Here is a 6,597-nt window from a genome sequence, read left to right as displayed (position 1 = left end):
TGAGTAGCTCACAAAACAACATTATGTTAGCTGATAGCACACTTCCCAAAGCCCGTGTTCTTTAGCTTGTCTCCAATTCGTAGGCTATCAGTTCAATGGAAGTTAGATTTGTTAAAATTAGTATTGTTATATGATGGCCAGAATAATGTTTCCCAAAGATGCTGACATTCTGATTTCTGGAATCTTTAAGTATGTATTTTACCTCACTTGGCAAAGGGGACTCTGCAGATTTGATCAAGTTACAGACTTTGAAATTATTCTAGATTATATGAGTGGGCTCAATGTAATCACAGATGTCCTTAAAAGCAAAGAACATCTCCGTAGTCCTTAGATGGTCGAAGGTAAATATGACTACAGAAGAATGATCAGAGAGATACAACATTACTGGCTTTGCAGTGGAGAAAGGGGGCCACAAGTGAAGAAATGTGGGCAGCCTATAGAAGGTGAAAAAGACAGGAAATGTATACTCTTCCGCAGCCTCAAGAGGGAATGAAGCTTTGCCAACGTCGTTGATTCTGTGTGAGACTTCCAACCCACAGACCATAAGATAATAAATTTGTATTGTTTTAAAACACCGAGCTTGTGGTAATTGGTTATGGTGGTAAAACTAATACTTATTCCTTTATACGGTCTCTCTTCATTAAGGGTACAGAAGACATGGAGAGACAGTCTCATCCAAGATTATCTTGTTACACTTGTAATGGGGGTTCATCTTGGGTGCGGTTTAGGGACTTTCTATAAGCAGCAGTTCTGTACTAACCTTAATCATTCTGGGACTCCAAAAAACAATCTAAAATAGTAAATAAGGTTGAAGGAAAGAAATTTAAATCAATTAGAAATAAATTCTCCAACCCAGGGTTTCTCAACCTTAGCCATCCTGTGCATTGTAAGCTTTTTAGCAACATCCTTCTCCTCCACTTACTAGATGTCAGTAGTAACTCTTCACTTGCAACAACCAAAATGTTTCCAGACATTGCCAAATGTCCCCTGGGGGACAAAATCACCCCAGGTTAAGAACTACTGTTCTATCTCAATGATATCTTGGACTGGAAAAAAAAAAACAAACAAACAACTATCTTATAAGGAGAACTTTGATATTTCAGGATACATAAAGGTCCAGTTGAGAAGTATATACTGATAGGATGGATATGTGTCAATCCCATAGGCCTTCACATTTTCGATACATGGAATACACAGTGTCAAGGACACAGATATCTAGTTTGAAGTGCTTTAGGTATGAGGACCTTCTTGGATAAATTCTCTCTACTTTCCACCTCTTTTAATACAGGTTCTCTTTCTATGAGTCAATCATTTTTCCTGGCAAACTAACTTGGGGTGGCATTAACAGAGCTAGGCGCTGTGGCTCTACTTATAAGGGCATGGCATGACTTCTTTGGGGATCACACACCAACACAACCAACTGCAGGTGGCTTCGAGTTACAGAGCACAGAACAGTGGGCAGGAGAGGGATGTCACCGCAGAGCTACTTGCTGAGAAGGGCAGGGGCTTCAAATACAGCTAAATTAATTTTGGCTAAAGTTATTACATTCTCAGGAAAAATTCCATTGACAACCAATCTCTTACTTTTATTACATGAACAAAATGTAGCTACATTAGCCCTAAGTGCTGGCAGCTCAGACTGGCACACACATAAGAAATCAAAGGTTATCTATTCTTCTCAAATATGGTAATGATCTAAAAATAGGGAAGTGATTTAGGAACTAAACAAAGCAACTGAGTTAGTTGTTTATAACCTTTGAATAAGTCAGTGTATGAATTCAGCTGACAGCAATTTGAAAATAAAGAATTTGGCCTAGAGCAAAACTTAACCTATCATCACGATCATATTAACCCAAGTTGATAAATTAATGGAGCAGATGATCTGACATTCTAATCTATAGCAAAATCACAAAGAATTGGATGACATTTCTTTCAGAAAATCAATAAAGTCAGCTGAGTTTCTTTTACAGGACAGAGAGTTTGTTTTTCAGAGACTTGTTTAATTACTATTTTCTTTAAAGTACATTTATAATTTCCAGTTGCCATATGCAATGATAGCCTATGGAAGCAGTACTTGGGAATGAAACATGACTTATAAGTGGTAGGAAAATGAATTATTTTTAGCAGCGTTTTATTTTAGATGGTTTTAGAAATATATTCCCTACAATTAATTATCACTACACAATTAGAAAAAAAACTCCCATTGCTCCTTCAAGGTAATTAATAATTCCTATTGTCCTTTTAGATTAATTCAAGGTAATGTCTCGATTAGATCACAGATGAAAGCCATATGACCACAATTTATCTCTTTCTTCACATGTTTCAAGGTCTGCTACATTGGAGGGGAATTAAGCCTCTATGTGTTTCTCTGGAACTAGGGCCCATGGATCTAAGTTTTAGAACATCAGGTTGCAGAACAAATAAAAAAAAAAATCCTTATGTTGTTTTTATAGTTTAAATGAGAATTGCTTAACCATAAACCATAAATCAGCTCTTCAGGCAGGGGCTGTGTCATCATTTATTTAAAATGGGACATGCAGGAGCCAAGCCCTGGTTCAAACGGAAGGCTAGACTAGCAGCCCTTAGAATGGCCTCTTCACACCGTCAGGCTCTACACTGTGGTAACAGCTCCCAGAGGTGGCTGCCATCTGGGGCTGTCAGGTCCTTACTTCCAAGACATCAGATGACCACCCTCCAGGCGTAGAGGGACCTGACACAGACCCCCAGAGCATCAACGACATGAGGTTTGTCCTAATTCCTGTGCTGGGCCACTAGGTGTGACTGAGCACATGCTCTGTCAATGGCACAGGTTAGCACGTTGTGAAAAATGTCCCATCCTCCGCTCTTCTCTGCCCCTTACTCCCCTATCAGCAATATTTTTTTTTTTTTTTGTAATCCAGTTAAGGTCTTATCTCTAATTAGTTGACTGTTCCAAATGGAGGAAGAAGCATGAAGGCCAAAAGTCAACAGAGCTGTGTGCTTTGGAGGAAGTAGTCGAAGCTGCGTATGGCTGAATTATGGAGGACCAGATGAGGCTGGAGAGGTGGGGCAAGGTCCTTCTCCTTGGTGATTGTGTGGTGTAGCTACATTACACCAGCCATGGTGGGAACAAGGAAAGCACTCTCCCCAGGGACTATAAAGCAACCCACCCCGATACCAGTGCGCATCTCTTCCTTGAGCGAAGCCCTGTCCCCACCCAGGGAACCCCAGGTGCTGACGTGCTCTGGACACTTTTCCTCCACGCAGCATAGAGGTGACACTAATGGTAGAGTCAGTGACTGCCCTTCTGCCTGGTCTCTCTGCAGTTCCCACCAAATGTTGCTAGGAAGCTGCCACCCTCTCCCAGAGGGCCAGTGATGAGGCACATTGCACACCACAGTCTCCGAGACCACTGCCAGTCCCCGATTCAGGCATTATCACGCTGGAACATTCCCGACAGACAGACTTGAGCAGGGACCTCAGTGGGATCTGCCCATCTGTCAGCCTTGTTCTCAGGGCACAGCCTTCCCTGGAGAGGAAGGTTAGAGAGGGGAGGATTAGTGAGATAGCATGTCCCTCCCATACTGGAAGGTTTTATTCTTGTTTTTCCCCCTGGGGTTGATTGGAATGACAGATACATATTCCAGCCTCTCTCCTCCACACCATATCCCCTCCCCCACCCACAACCACTAGGTTGCATAATGTGAGAGAACAGGGAGACTGTGTGGAGGCAGCTGTCTCCCCCATCTATAATTAGGGCCCCTGCCCACACCTCTGCAATGTCAGCTTACTAATGGGTGAAGAAAACCCTTTCTCTGATTCCCAGTCTTAGCCACTACCACCGGCTCAGCATCTCATGGTGCACGTGGGTTTTCAGGACCCATCTCTCCCTGTTTCTCAGAGCAAGCAGCTCTCCTGGGCCGTGGCATACAGTGATCCCGGGAACATCCCGAGTTCTGAATATAAGTAGATTAATTTGGTGGCCAAAGATTCTCGGTAGGCACAGAGTGGCTGTCCAGTGGTGACCTCAGAGATTGACAATCAGCTCTGGGAACCACACCTGGGAAAAAAGCTGCAGTTCAAAGTATAATTAGTTTGGTAGAATTTGAACCCTGAGTGATCATAACGATAAGAAATAATTGTTAATTTTTTAGATGTGATTGTGGTATTATGGATATATTAAAAATGAAAGCAATCTTATCTTTTAGTAAGACAGGCCAGGCTGACATATTAAATAAAATGATATGCTGTCTAGGGTTTATTTCAGTGTAATCTGAAAATGGAAGGAGGGTGGTTATGTATGTAGGTGAGACAAGTTTGGCCATTAGCTTACGATGATTGAACTTGGGTGATAGAGGCTCAGGTTACACAGAAGTTGCTATACCATATTCTCTACTTTTATCTGTTTCGAATTTTCCCTTCTGTGAAGTTTTAAAGAGTATGCTTAGTAAATATGCAAACTACAGGGAAGGTTTAAGATAACTGAAATTCTTTAAAAAGATTTTAATAAATAGCATTTCACTAGATGAATAAAGATGGAACAAAGTCTCCACAACACACATTATATTCGGCAAATCAAAGATTGCTTTTGGAAGACCTACTGTGAATCACAGGTAAGTGAAAACTTAGGCTCAGAAAATTAAAATGAGATTATATACAAAGAAGAGATAATCAGTAGAGAGATCTTAAGTAGTATATATAATACTTCCTGGCAATGATACTATTAGATTTAACAGATATTCAAGATTGAATAAAAAAAGAATATTCATTCATTTTCTGAAAAGTTTTGAGTCCATTTCTCCCAGAGGGTAGAGGTATAGTTCTAAGTAACCTCCAGGTCTCCCAATGTGATTTCTGTGTAAATGATAACATAAACCGCTTGGAGTCATTCTTTCTATTCCACTGATGATGTTTGGTCCAAAACATGCACATGAGTTTTGCTATCAAAGGGGGTGGAAATATTCAGCTTTAAATCAATGTAGAGAGGTAGCAAATTCAGGAAGTGGATCCTAAGGTTCAGCTTGCTCTCAAAATGTAAGAGGAAGAGAGCGAGCACTGTGAGATGGTCATTTCATTCTAACTTGGAATTTAGATGTCTGTCACAATCTAAATTCCTAGCACTGAGTTCCAAAAAAACTGTGCCAAGGTTTCCATGCTTAAACTGCCACTGAGGAAGTGAATCAGGAGACAGATACTGACAACTCGAGCAAGTGCCCCGGCCACTTTCAGGTGAATTCTTGAATGTCCACTGGGTGCTCAGCACTTTAATATTATTTAATACAAAACTTTCAGCACACCTATTATCTTCCTATTTTACAAATAAGAAAACCAAGGCACAGAGAGGGTCAGAAAGTCATCTGTGGTCATACAACTAGTTATGCCAGATCCTTCTGACTACAGAATCCACGTCTTTTGCCACACAAGCCCATCTTATTAAACACAATGAGACTAATAAAAATATATCGGAGACTGTGTTCTCTCTGGCGTTGACCAAGGAAACAGGCACACGTACCCTTTTGCTGATTCATCAGGCAAGTCAACCAGCTCCATCCTTCATCCCTCAGTGCAGTTAACCTCTAGTGCTGTGAAATTCCTTTCCTTCCAGAAACTCATCAGGGCTCTCATCTGGCATATGGCAAAGAGTCATGCTTACATGTAAAAGTAGCCACTTGTTTTTCACACACACACACACGTGCACACACATTGACTTCGAAGAGTTTAAAGTTAGAGACTAAGAGAATCCCTGAAAAGGATGCTCGTGATAATGAAAAATAACTTTTGATTTAAATTCAGGTGAGAGCTCAATCTTAGATAACGTTGACTTGTTAATTTGCCAAAGAAATTATTTCTTGTTCAGAGAGAAGTTAAATCTTAACATGCAGGTATGTAGGCAAGATGGCTACATATGACTTGATAAAGAGGTGGAAAAGGAGAAATCCCTTTTAGATAGGGTCTTTCTCGGAAGTAAGAGGAAAGGCTAACCTTTCCCCTGCAAGCCAAAGCTCCTTAGCACTGTGTTACCAGTCTCACGTGTGCTCACCAAGATGTATTGTATAACTTTTAAGTGGAGTCAGTTACAATGTCCTTGTTAACCCTGAAGGACAAGTTATTTGGCAGGAAAACTGAACACAATCCTCCCTTTTGAGAGGTGTAAATATTTACCTCCCTAACACCACTGGAACAACAATCTTGTAGCTAATAATACCCTCCATGCAAAGATTTGTCATAGTAGTTGGCCCAGTATAGCCACTGACTAAATGGCATCTTGTCCATGCATAACTTTTGTGCTAACTTTTGGACAGAAGCATTTGAAGGTAAAATAAAGCATCTTGTTTCCTAGTTTTCCTAGCTCACAAGGGTAGGCTACATTAAATCCAATTCAAGAACTCTTTGCTTTCGGCTATCATTATGTATTTCAAGATACCACCTTGTAGGTCTGGCGTTTGTACTTTGTGCCAGGATTTCTCATGATGGTAGTGACAATTGCTTTTTTATGATGCTAGGCCATAAGATATTTTTAGATGTAGTAAATTCCCTCATCTAATTAAATATGTGAAAAGGACAAATAATGGCCTAGACTCATGCTCTGCCTCACAGACATCTCTAAGGGCAATGAGG

Source organism: Rousettus aegyptiacus, unplaced genomic scaffold (genome assembly GCF_014176215.1).
Source record: "Rousettus aegyptiacus isolate mRouAeg1 unplaced genomic scaffold, mRouAeg1.p scaffold_m13_p_15, whole genome shotgun sequence".
NCBI lineage: Eukaryota > Metazoa > Chordata > Mammalia > Chiroptera > Pteropodidae > Rousettus > Rousettus aegyptiacus.
The sequence above is the reverse complement of the archived record's forward strand: the minus strand, read 5'-3'. Positions refer to the sequence as shown.